Source organism: Pseudonaja textilis, chromosome 2, assembly GCF_049901715.1.
Source record: "Pseudonaja textilis isolate UNSWEBS1 chromosome 2, rPseTex1.2, whole genome shotgun sequence".
NCBI classification, from domain to species: domain Eukaryota; kingdom Metazoa; phylum Chordata; class Lepidosauria; order Squamata; family Elapidae; genus Pseudonaja; species Pseudonaja textilis.
The window spans coordinates 171,999,345-172,012,645 of NC_141991.1; the positions used below are offsets into that span (position 1 = coordinate 171,999,345).

The 13,301-nt window shown below is 37.7% G+C and overlaps 1 protein-coding gene across 21 annotated transcripts in view; it reads left to right on the plus strand.

The window, feature by feature from the left end:
• Window positions 1-592: 592 nt before the first annotated feature.
• ZNF462 (zinc finger protein 462) overlaps window positions 593-13,301 on the plus strand; it is a 156,359-nt gene continuing 143,650 nt past the window's right edge. For 5 of the 21 annotated variants that reach the window (XM_087926475.1, XM_087926479.1, XM_087926476.1 and 2 more), the window contains exon 1: window positions 603-1,004. The gene's annotated coding sequence lies outside the window, so the exon portion shown is untranslated. Of the gene's footprint in view, window positions 1,005-1,040; window positions 1,191-13,301 lie in introns of those variants that run through there. The other 16 variants (XM_087926467.1, XM_087926481.1, XM_026718581.2 and 13 more) reach the window with 11 other exon arrangements.

Below are 13,301 nucleotides of genomic sequence, written 5' to 3' on the forward strand. Positions count from 1 at the left end.
TTCCTTTTTATTTATTTTTTTCTTTTAAGATACACTTTGCAACCTCCAGTTCCATTTGTGTTCTTTCACGCTTGCTGGGGGATGGGGGTGGGGGGTGGAAGAAGGAAGGAAAAAGACTAAGCCTCTTCTAGATGGGCGCATCTCAGGGATCAGCTTAGGGGACAGAGACAAGGCGCATCTCTGGAGGCGCTCAAGCCCGGTGGTAGAGATTTTATTAGAACTTGTCAGGTCTGGTGGCAAAGGCTCTGGTGACCCAGCAGCGTAGAGAAGGGGCTTTCTCTCAGCATCTCCAAGACTAACAAGGGTTGCAGTTTACAAGCAACAGTTTAGGATTGGGAAACCTCTCCAGGTCGCTTGGTTTTTTTTTTTTTTTTTTTCCAGCTCTCCCAACCTCAGGAAGCCGGGGAGTGCCTCAGAAATCATATCCCAAGAGGACTCAAGTTTGTAACCATCTTCCTCTTCTCTCATCTTCTTCAACACCACCACCTCCTCCTCCACCATCACCATCTCTAGCTTTCTTTCCCCCTCCTCTTATTCTCTTGCCTTCGGCCCCCTCTTCTTTCTCTCCCCCACGTTGTTGTTGTTAGAAAGCCTTCTTGCACCCCCTGGTGCTCTTGCGTTTTGTGTGGTAGGCAAGGAGATTGTCTTCTCTCTCTCCTTCTCTCGCTCCCTCTGGTTGCTCATTATTCAGAGAGAGACACACAGAAGATTGAGAGAGAGAGAGAGACAGAGAGGGAGAGAGAGAGAGAGAGAGACGGATATCTCAGGTCATCTGCAGCTGCAGCAAACCAGTAAGGGAGAGAGAGAGAGAGAGAGAGGAGGAGAGAGAGAGAGGGAGAGGGGGGAAAAAAAGCAGGGAAAAAGATGGCGATTCTCCATTGCTGAGACCTGGCAAGGAGCACATGAGTCTAGCAAAAACAACTTCCACAACAATTGCAAGCAGGAGAAGGAGAAAAAGGAGAGCCGTGGAAAGCGACCAACGCCAGCGCCAGGACCTTCCTGTTGTAAGTTCTCGCAATTAAAGCCCATCGCGGGTCTAAGCTATGGGAACGGGGAAGAAAAAGCCTTCTTTTGGCTGTCCCACCACCTTGGAAAAGACAGGGAGATAGACCTCCTCTCATAGCCCGTGATCCATTCATTCCGGCAAGCCAGAAGAAGAAGAAGCAGCAGCTGAAGAAACAGAAGAAAGGGTGTGTGTGTGTCTGTGTTTGTGTGCCGGGGGGGGGGGCGACCCGAAGAAGTGGTGAGAAACGATGGTTTTGTTAAAGAGAAGAAGTGTCTTGTCTCTTAATGGGGGAGGAGGAGAGGAGGAGGAGAAGGAGGTAGTGGAAGAGCCGGTGGTGGGAGGAGGAGGAGGAGGAAGGCAGTTAATTAATTTTTTGTTGTTCTTGCATTAAGGGTGGGGGGAGGGAGAGATAAGTGAGAGGAGCGGAGCTCAGAAGTGTGTGGGGGCAGTTGGGGGGTTGGATGTGGGGAAGTGATTGGATCACAGGCGGGAGAGGTGGGGAAAAAAAAAAAAGAGCTCCGAGCTCTGAGCTGACTCGACCCAGCTATGTGGTGACCTCTTTCTTTCTTTTTCTTTCTTTGCTTTCTCTTTCTTTCTCTCTCTGTTCCTTCACCTCTCCTTGCAAATCTGGTCCCTCTCTCTCTCTCTCTCTCAGGCAGGTATACTAGGTCTCCCTCCCCCTCCTACAACCGGTGTGGATATATATATATATGTATGTGTATATGTGTATATAGATATATATGCGTGTGTATGTGTGGGTACACACGAGAGCTCCCGCCTTTCCTGAAGTTGATATAGTGGGGGTCTTCCCTTTGGCTGCGGTTTCTGAAAGGGTTGGAGGAGAACAGCGGTTAAGCTGGAGAGAAGCCATTACACACGTCCTGCTCTTTCCTTTGAGAGACAGAAGGGGAGAGAAGAAAGAAGGGGAAAAAGGGGGGGTGGGAGGACAGAGACCTTCACTTTTTGTTCAGTTCTGTGGTGTCTATGGCTTTCTAGGGAACGAGAAGCAGCTGAGCTTCTCCCCCCCCCCCATCTTCATTCCCCCCTTTCTTTCTTTATCTCCTTGTCCTCCATTTGCAAGCTGTCTGCGTTGGTTCCAGTCCAGATTCCAAAATACAAAGCTACTTCTCTTTCCCGCGCACACACATACACACACACACACACAAACACCGCCTTTTTCCTTTCTTTCTTTTTTTCCCCCTCTCTTGGAGAGACCTCCTTTCTTTCTTAAGCTTGGTAGTTTCTGGGGGAGGGGAGCAGAGGTGTGTGTTGGGGGTGGGTGGGTGGGTGGGAGGAATCTCTTCTTGGAGATCCTTGAGATCTGTTCCTTTTGTACCCTGGAGAAAGTTTTCTCCTCTTGGTTTTTGAAGGACCTTCTGGTAAAGGGGAGGGAGGAAGGTGGCGAGATATGGAGTTGCTTTCTGCTGTTGCTTTGTATGCATGGCTGTTTGCCTCATGAAGCTACTTGCATGCCTAAGAGGAAATGAATAGTTGGACAGAGGGCTGTGATCTGAGTCAGGTAAGCCATGTCATGTTCTCTAGCTCCACCAGAAAATGGAGGAGAGGGAGAGCAAGGACAGGCTTTTAACCACCAGACAAAGCTGAGATGGGAAGTGCTCATGCAATTATGGATGTTTCTCCATTTTTTTTCCTCTGAAGGTTTGTTGGCAAAGCCTGGCTTTGACAAGATTTTTCCTTCAGCTAGCAACATTTTTTGATGTCTCTTCTCTTCCTGCCTCCAGGAAATGGATGATTTGAGGAAGTTTCATAGATTCTTTTCATAGAATCTCCAGAGACAGTCAGAGAAAGAGAGGGAGAAAGAAAGAAAGAAAGAAAGAGACCTGTCTTCTAAAAGGACATGTTTTCTGCCCTGTCTCTTACAGTTTCATTTTGCAACTAAGCCTTTTTATTCTTTCTTTTCTTTTCTTTCTTTTTGGTTGAACTTCATGGCATTCAAGTGAATGTGATTCAGTTGATCAAAGATATGTTTGGATTTTTAAAGAAAAGGAATAGTTTAGTGTATCTGATGAGGCAGTGTTCTTCCTCAGTTATATGACATGAAAATCAATGTCAATCAAATCTCGAGATGGTCTTGCGGTGGTCATTCCAATTTGGGAACCACGATAGTAGGCTGCCTTCTAGAACCATTGTAATTTGGGCCTGTATATCTTATTACAGCTACTCTTGGTATTGTTGCTGGGTTGTTGTTGTTTTTAATCTAAATGGGCCATTGTTAGGTCTCTTGGAATTCCATGAGGCACCTTATGGATTCATTTGTGATAAAGAGGCAAAACCTCAGTTCTGACTCTTACAAATGGTCACATTTCATGTGAATTTCCACTATGAACCACTATGTCTGAATATATTTAAATATGTTTGATTTGAAATCTGTATCCAGGATTAAATCCCACTGAATTGTATGGATCTAGGATAGGATTAATTTTTTACACTCATATCTACATTATTTAAAATGTCTTTAGATTATGAACACAGTTGATAAGTAATTATGGGTTTCTAAGGGTTTTTTAAAATAGTAAGTCAGTACAGACAAAACATGAAGTTTTTGCTCTCCATATTATATCACATGTCAAAGTTTTATTTGGACTACTTTAAGGTTTGTGTGGAAGAAAAATATGTAGCAGTATATATAACATTTAAGTTTACCTTTTAAATTTTCTAGAACTAATGACCATTAGAATTTCCTTATGAGGTTAATTTTCTCTTTCAAAAATCAATAAAATTTCAACAGTAAACTATTGAAAATAAGGTAACCAAAATATTTGACATGTTTAAAGGAGTTTGGGTTTCCATAATGAGCAGTAAAACTGGAAAACCAAACCAGGTAATGCTGCCAGATAGATTTCTGTGCATGCCACTGATAGCTGGGAGTCATGAGAAAATAATGGCTCATTCACCTTGTCAGTATAATTAATTGTAGCTAGTAAACTGACAAAACAATATTCTAAAAACTCTTGTACAGCTCTTGATTATAAATAGATAACTTTTGATGTTGTTTTCTTCCTAAGCTTATGAAAATCATGTTCATAGAGCCATCCTTGAAACAAAGCACAGTGTTATCTGGGCTTTATGCTTAAACTTTATGCTGGGGGTCTTATTCTTATGATGGGGTCTTTGGGAGGGCCTGTTCTGTGGATGCCCTTGAATTTACACCTGGTATAGTGGGCACCATAATTGACACCATTTATTTTAATCATAGTTTTTTAAAACATTTATAGTATTTGGGTTCACACACTGTGCCAAGTCAGAACAGATACTCTGGAGGGAATCTCTGCCAATTAATATATCTGTTCTTGATTTACTTAAAAATATTAAGTCCTGTTTTTTCTTTTCTTTCTGTGATGGCTTCTACTTTCATGCTCCGCTTCTACTTATAAGAAAATGTACCCTTTTAATATTACACAAAATTACATATACTTTTTATCGCACTTTAAGGTAAAGATAAATCAGACATCACTTAAAGGCATCCTTTGTAGACATTTAAGAAAATTGCTATAAAAAATGTAAAGGTCATTTGCATGACAGATTTTAAATGAAACACCATTTATAGTCAATGATGGGTGTTCTTTAAAAAAAGGAAAGAGAAAGACTCAAGTTTCTTCCCATTAAAACTACTTAAGACAACTTCTAGCAGGAATTTAGCAGTTTTCTTTGCTTATCCAAGCAAATATTCCAATTGTACTCTATTAGGAAACTGTGAAGTATTTAAGAGCTTTTACTCTTGACTTAAATTGAGTGTGGGTTTCTTTCCTTTGATGTCATATGATTAGGATGTTTCACCTATTTCCATCTTAAAGACATTGCAATCACCTAGATGAAAATAAATGCACACATTCATATATGTTGGAATTTATCTCTTCTAATTTTGTCCTTAGGCTATTTGGTGATTGAGTCCTTTGATTTTTGGTTTTATCTTCCAGACAGCTGTATTCTTTTTCTTTACCAATAATACGTTATCTTCTTTCTGATTTTTTTTTTTAAATTGTGGTGGCTCAGAGTAGCTGTGGAGTTGGATGGCCTCAAAACTGAACTAATAAAAACATAGATACATCACCTTTTTGGTCCTCTGAAAAAGTGGAGATGTTATTTCTTAATAACATGCTATTATAGAATGTTTTATTATTACAGAATGTTATTCTGTAGAAAAGAATTGTATATTTTGAGGAATTTGATATATGAATAATGAGTAAATATCAGCATGGATAAAAGTGTAGTTTCTTGAAGTTGTATTTTTTTTTAAAGTACAGTGAAGTTCAGTAGGAGGAATGACAGCAAAAAAGGTCATTCAGAATGTATGTGATTGTTATAAATTATATTCCCTTTCTCTTTGTTCTCGGAGTCAAAATAAAATATGGCAAATTCCCACTTAAATTGCAAGCTCCTACAATAAGCTTCTGTAGTTTTTCAACACCTGTCTATAGTATCTGTTTTTCTTAATGGTTCCATTAAAATGGAGTCCAGATAATCTCCTATATAAGCAACAGGAAACAAGGAGCTTTGCATATTTCATGCATTAGGGTGTAAATGATGGGGAAGATGATGAAAATAAAGATTTGAGGGCAAGATAATTTCTCTTAATGTTGAGTTAAAGAGGTGTTAAACATTTGTTGTTTATTCAGACCTTTGCAAGTTTTTGAAACAGAAAAAAATGTATAACAGTGTGAAGAATTCTTTAAAAATTAACAGAATTGCTCCCTAATTTCAATTCTTTATAATAGCCTCCCTGCATTATTAAAACAATTCTAATAAAATTTTATAATTTTATCCCCAGTTGGAATGATTTTAATTCAACTCTTGCCTTAATTTGTTAAAGTATGTTGCATTACCTTCTCATTTGACATTGCAATGTAGAAAAATAAATTATTTTTGATAGTTGAAGGGATGGAATCTTAGGGTGACCATTCATTATAAAATTTATTATATACACTGGAATGCATATATTCAGTTATTCCTTTGTAACACTTACTTGCAAACTATCAATACATTTAACTACCAGAAAGGCATAATTAAATAATAGTGATCCAAGTTTAAATTTTTAGCTAAGGCTGACAGGAAACAAAAATATTTTGTGGAACAGATATTCTTAGTGGGAGGGTGGAATAGATATTCTTAGTTGAGAGAAAAAGGATAGAGTTCTAGCACACTTTGAAAATTAGTAGGAGAAGAAAATACCTTAACCTCTTGTGGAAACATAGCATCTCTCCTGTTACTTAAACCACCATCTGTCCTTTAAGTGTTGCATATATATTTGGGGGATAGGAAGGAAGCTTACGTGATTTGTGAGGTCCAAAGCATTCACATCCTTTAAAAAGAGCAATACTAATTGACGCAAATTTCTATATTGTACAGTAGTATGTTTATACATGCTTTTCAAAAAACAGTTTTCTTTTGGGATAACATTTGTCTTGAGTTAAATTTCTACAGTTTAGGGTTCGGATGTTAATACTTTGCCTTTCTGTCCAACCAACACCATCAGTCGAACTGACAGCACAATATGAATTTTGATACATTGATTGATTGATTGATTTGATCAAACTTGGAGGAAGTGAATGGGCAGTCCTGTTTATGTACAGGTTAACAAAGAGTTGAAAACTCATACTAAAATAGTAGGAATATGTAGAACAGCCTTCCCTAGGAAATGTGAGTGTTGAATTCCAACACATCTAGATAACACTTTGTTGGGATAAGCTGCTAAGCAAGATCCTTTTGCACTGATACCCTAGGAAAGTCCTCCTTTGTTATGTTAATTTTGAAGATTTTGAAAAAATATGTTAATTAGCTGCATTTTCAGTCCATTTCTGGAAAATGTTTCAACAGTTGCAGGAATTGCTCTTGATTTGAAGGCTACCTTTTTCCTGAATCAGACTGTGCTACTGCTCAGATGCGGTAGTGTTGATTTCTGCCATAAGATTGAGTTGCAGAAAAGTATTTTCCAACTTCTGCTATCAGAGACACCGCTGTTGATATTTATATAAAGTATGAAAAAATATTCCACTTTTGCATATGAGGAGACAGAAAAATCAATCAAGTTCCATGGTATCCTTCCATGGTGGCGCAGTGGTTAAAATGTGATATTGCAGGCTAATTCTGTCAACTGCCAGGAGCTCAATTCTCTCTAGGTCAAGGTTGACTCAGCTTTCCATCCTTCCGAGGTGTGTAAAATGAGGACCCAGATTGTTGGGGGCAATAGGCTGACTCTATAAACCAGTTTAAAAAGGCTGTAAAACACTATGAAGTGCTTATGCTATACTTCTTGCTTTGGCAGGAGGTACTGCTGTTGGTGAATCCTGCCCAACTTCAGAACAGTTTCTCAATGACTACTTCCACCATGCTGCAAGGTTGTATACAGTAGTATTTAGAAAACTGCAGGATTATAACTTCTGGGATCTTCTTCACCTGTCAGATTAATAGAAGATACATTAAGGAATCCTGGTGCACTCTAGTAGCAGCCTTGGAATAATGTCACTGTGGACATACTAGTAGGATAAGGTACATATTAGATGAATAAGACCTTGTTTCATCACTTAATGGACATACTGGTTATGATGGCTTACTTTTTCAAGAAGTATTTCAGCCTCTTGTGTGAAAAAGAATAGCAATTTCTTATCTGTTTGGGCCTTTGTCAGTTAATCCTGAAGATCCTGAAATGAGATAGCATTTAAGAAATTCTTAATTGCAAGGGGTGGTAGCAATTGCACTTGGAAGATTTAGAGTGCAATAGAAATATATTACAATGAATTGCTTGGAAAGTCATTCTGCACAGATATGTATTTAAGAAGTAGAACATGCACAAATACTATCTATAGCAAAAGACTGCAACAACTTTAGATGATCTGCTTCTATAAATAACCAGAGGTGGCTTTTCAGACCATATGTTTTGGATGTTTTTGGAAATGTGGCCTTGAAGCTGTGTTTTTTGTATGTATGAGTACTAATGAATTTACTGATGCTCTGATATGAGTTATGAAAGTGGCCCTTTCTCTAAAAATTTGCAAGTTTTAACTTAAATATGAAATCATGCCTACATTGTTGCAATTGTTTATTGTGGTCTTATAGGTCTCTTGAATTTTAGAAAGATTTAAAAATATCTTCTTATGTCATAGAGGTGAACTTTTAGTCATTGTTGAAAAGTTAGAATTAAAACCGTACAGTTTCCCCCATTGTTTAAAAAAAAAAAAAGCTGTTTGGGACACCGAGAAATGTAAAGGTGTTGGGAAAGTCACAGTTAACATTGCAATGGATGAACCTCACCGTGGCAATATTCCAGATGAGTTTACTGTTGAAAGTAAAATGTTCCAGAAGAACTGGGAGAACAGGAAAGAAGTTAAAATAGCATAGTTTGTATGCCAATGCTGAGAGGAGGAGGAGGAGAAAGGGAGACAGAAGGTAATTATCACAACGTTGACAGTCGTGTTGCTTGAAAGAACACAATTTCAGAGGTGCATTTGAATGATTTCTTTCCTTCGCCTCTCAAAATGGTCTCTGAATCATTTTTATGCTACTGTCTTCACTTCCAAACGTAAGGAATTAGAAAAATAGGGGAGCTATGTTGCAATTTAGATCATAGCAAGTATGCTTTTTTGGGGGAGGGGGGACCCTCTTCAACATTCTTTATGATCTTAAGTGGAGCATGAAAAGGTGTAGCTGCACAAATTTATTTTGGGGTGGAAATTATTCCCAGTATTTTTCTTACTATAATTGGTATATTTTGTTCCCTGGCCAATAGAGATGATTCCGGCATTAATTTACTGAAAAGCATGTAATTATTCTTGTTCACCAAAGGATTTTTCTTCTTGGAGACATCAGAAAGTTTTCAAAGCACCATCTCCCAGAGGTTTCTCCCAGGAAATGGAGCGATCTGACTTTTGGCGTCTTATTGTTTGGCCTTTACTAGCTACCAAGCCCAGATGGACCACATGTGGCCCTCACAACCCTAACTAACGTGAGAACTTGTATGTTTCCTTTAACCTATGAAAAGCTGTCCTGTAAGCAATAGGAAACAGGACAGGTTGTCTTTAGAAGTTTGATTTAAAATAGGCTGGTTTGATTTATATGCTACTTTATAACAAGATGATCTGTTATAATTTCATAACACTTAAAAAGTTTCTTAAGCCAGGGAAATTTAAGAGCATTCTTTTCTATTCAAAAAAGTAGCCAACTAATTGATTCTGCTTCATTGCTCTCAGTCTACTGATTCAGCTGCACCTGAAATTTATTCTAGCTATATTGAAATTATACTCCATTCTCCAGATGGGATTCTGAGCCCTATTTCAAATCAACAAATCCTGGGCTCATTCCATTAGTACAGATTTCAGGTAAGCAGTCCTCGACTTACAATTGGACTAGAACTTTTGTTGCTAAGTGAGATGGTTGTTAATTCAGTCAGATCCAATTTCATGATTTTTTTTTGCCATGGTTGTTAAACAAATCAGTTGTTAAAAGATTCTGCAACCATCATAAAGCCATGCTAATTTATCAAGGCTCTGAATTTTATTCATGTGACTGCAGGGCTGCTGGAGATGGTCGTAAGTGCAAGAACTGGTTGTAAGACCACCTTTTAGTGCTGTTCTTAAGTTTGAATGACTGCTAAATAAATGATTGTAAGTTGAGGACTACTTGTGTAGAAAGAGTCCAATATTTTATTGGACTGGTACTATGACATATTCACCTAATAAGACATACTAATGAAACTGTATTAATTTTAATAGGGCACAATCAGAATTGGGGTTAATTGGGCCCCCTATGTTGGTCTAAATATAATTGAAGATTGGAGAATAATGTTAATTTTTTTCATATCTGTATATGATTGTTAAGCTTTTAAAGATGAAAAATAGGTTTGAAACAGCATTCAAGAATATCTATAATTGGCATTATTTACATGGGGTAGAAATGGTGGTATCCTATAGCAATGATGATGTGCGTAACAGATCACTGTTCAATTAACTTACATTTCGTGCAAAGAAGATGCTCCTAGATGGATTATTTATTTATTTATGGACCCTGTCATAATAAATTTTGAAATATTAACCCGCTGGTGTCCACGTATTATCTGCAGTTGAATCTCTCCATATATAAAACATCAGCTAGGTGCCACTTCTCTTGTTCACTGTCCTGTGCTATGGCATTCCGTTCATGTTAAGTGTTTGGGGGAAATGCTCCCGTTTGCTTGGCTGAATCTCATCAACAGTTCTGTAGCAGAGAGTAAGTAATTGTTTCCACTGGTTCCTGTATGTTTTTGGAGCAAACCAGATAAACATTGTTTTTTAATGCACAGCTTGGAGCCATGTGATAGAAGGGGGGGGAGGGTAAACCAAACATATATACACTGGAATGGAGGAGAGATTTTTATGAGGTGACCCAGTGGCTTTTGTACTCCAAGAAGAGAAAAACCTTTGCCAGAAGTTTTAAGTGTTCTAAGAAGCTCCAATTGTTTTTGAGGGAACGTGCAAGTGATTAGTAAAGGAACAAAACAATGTTTTTGATTAGGGGAATGAAATACTTCGCTACTGAAGAAGAATTCATCGGGGACGAAACTTGTGGACTAGTTAAAGTCAATTCTTTGAAACCTCACTAGTAATGAGTATATGGGAAATTACTCCTGAAATCATAATCATAAATATAAAGGCTTTGTAAGCAGTGTAAAATCAAGACAGTTGTGTTTATTACTTAATATTTTCCTTTAAAGCATTCAGAGTGATTTGCATACATTAAGAATTCTTACTGTGGGTTTGCCATGTAGCTCAGCATTAATATTCTTTTTTTTTTTAAATGGTAGATAGGGAATTAAGGCAATCTGCTCCATAAGGCTTCAGGGGAGCAAATGTCTAATACTGTCATAAAAAAGTGAAAGTGGACTAGACCAGCTTTAGCCAACAAACTCTTTGGTTCCTCAGTATTTCTCAGCACTAGGTTGGTCTGTGAAGTTTTTTGTTTAAATGCTCAATGGAAGGAAAAGCTGTCTATTTCCCATCTTGCTGCCTCCTTTTTTCTCTTTACCACTTTATATTACAGTTAATTACTTAGCAATTATCAAGGGAACGGAATTACCTGTGACATAACAGTCTTGTGAGACTGACATCCTGTAAAGCCATCTGACACCCGAAGCATCTAAACTGTCTTGAAAATGAAGATAGGTGATGTTTAAACCCACTGCATGACTATTATTAATGGAAAGTATTAGAAGGAACCTAAAAACTGGAATGTCAGCTTATAGGGTTGGCTTTCAAAGATGCAATGATCGCTGTCAGGAAGCGGAAACAGGAGACAGCGAAGCAGAAGGCAAGCAGAGCTCTTTAAGCAAGCACAAAGTAGGTTAAAACATTCCATAAGCAATATGTAGTGGAAAATCTCTGGTAACAAAGCTATCTGTGTTAGAGAAACAGAGACGGGGTAATTAATCATGGACTATAAAAGAAGGTAGACTTTTATGAAAGATTCTGCAGAAGTAGAATCAGTAGATTTCAAATGAGAAGACCATTTGGTACTAAAATTGGAAATGTCATATGTGGACACTGTCTGGTTCCATGATATTTTTGACAGCTGTTGGCAGTTGAACAGAAAAATAAGCTGTCTTGTTGGTAAAGAGTTAGGAGATTTAAGCTGTGAATGAAATTCTAAAGTTTGTGATTGTGGAAGAAGCTGTAATGTGAGTATAACTCTCATGCTTCCTGTGAAGTCATAATTATAGTAGTGGTATTAATAGGAAAAGAGTACCTATAAAAATGTTGTTCTGTGTCATATCTAGAGATTGTGGCCAAGATAGGTATGCCATTTGGGAACATCAAGATTTTGAGCTCTTACGCAACTGGTAAACAACTACATTTTCCTAGAGGTCTTTTCAAATACTGTTTGGATATGGTGTTCTGCTTTTCCCAAATGGCTTGTTGCCAGATCCACTTGGCTAGAGAGACCGATTATCTTTACCCATTTTATCTCCAATCAGCCAAATCATACAGATCAGCCAAATCATACTGTTTAGGGATGGATATTAGCCAATAGTCCATAACAGACATGAAAAGGCACTCTAACCTCAAGTGTGAATTTGAAGGCTTAGCTGCAGTAGTAGGCCAGAAAATAAAAATATTTCACCGCTTAAAATTAACCTACTTCATTGAAAGTGTTGCTTTAGTGTGTAATTGGAAAGTCCATTAATCATATGGTTTAGCATCCTGCAGGTGAAACGGCTCTACCCATAAAGCAAAAATGGAAGTAATAGACAAAGCTTTTCAAGCATCTTGTCTTCCAGATTTCTCTCTGAAATCCTTTAAAGTTATCTATTTAATTGATCACATTAACCCTATTTGGCAAGATCTTCATTTGTACATCTTAACATATGAGGGAAAATGAGCAATCCCACCTTTCTCCAAGGTGCATTGGTCACTGACGAGCTGTCTCTAAGGGCTTGATGTGATTATTTTTCAAGGAGCCTTTGCAATTTATGCAAAGATTTTTAAGTGAGCGGTAATTCTGAAAATGCAGTACATGTTCTGAAATGGGAAGGAAAGCGCTGTGAGTCTTCCTGGAAGCAATGTTGTCTTGTTTTAGAATGCAGACATAAGGAAATCATCAGATGTGAGCTAGAAAGTCTTTTATTTGATGCTTTTGAATCAGTGCTGATTTCTGGTGATTGCCTGGACTAGTCCTTGAAGTTTTCTTGGCAACATTGTTCAGAAGTGGCTTGTCCTTGCCTTCTCAGTAATTAATAGGAGTTCACGGTCTTTGGTTCAAATCTGTATTTGAGGTATACTTTTGGTGAAACAAGTCCAGGTAACAACATAAGATAACGTAAGATTACATATTATTGCCATTTCATAGCTTTCTCAGGTTGAGATGGCAATGTGGTTGTGCCGGTTGAGTGATTATGGAGATGGACAAGGTCAATATTATCTGAAAGGCAATGGGGTACGGAATTGATTGCATAATATGTATGGTTGATAGTTTCTTTTTCATGCTAAATCCTCATTTATTACTAATGGTATTTAGTTTTATGGCCCTCCCACTTTATTTTATGTGCTTGGTTTTTTTTTTCTTAAATATATTCTAAAATAGTTTTGACTAAAATTATTTGACTAAAATATGTTCTAAAATAGTTCTGACAAAATTATTTGGTACAAAGGAATGAGATAGAGAAGACAATGCGTTGTTCATGACTTGTAGATCATGACAGTGAAAAGTGAAAATCCATACCACAGAGAACACTGAATGCTATGACATTTCTGGCAAAGATGGGTTTGAATATGAGGAAATTTAACTTAATTGTTTCATTTAACTTATGCTA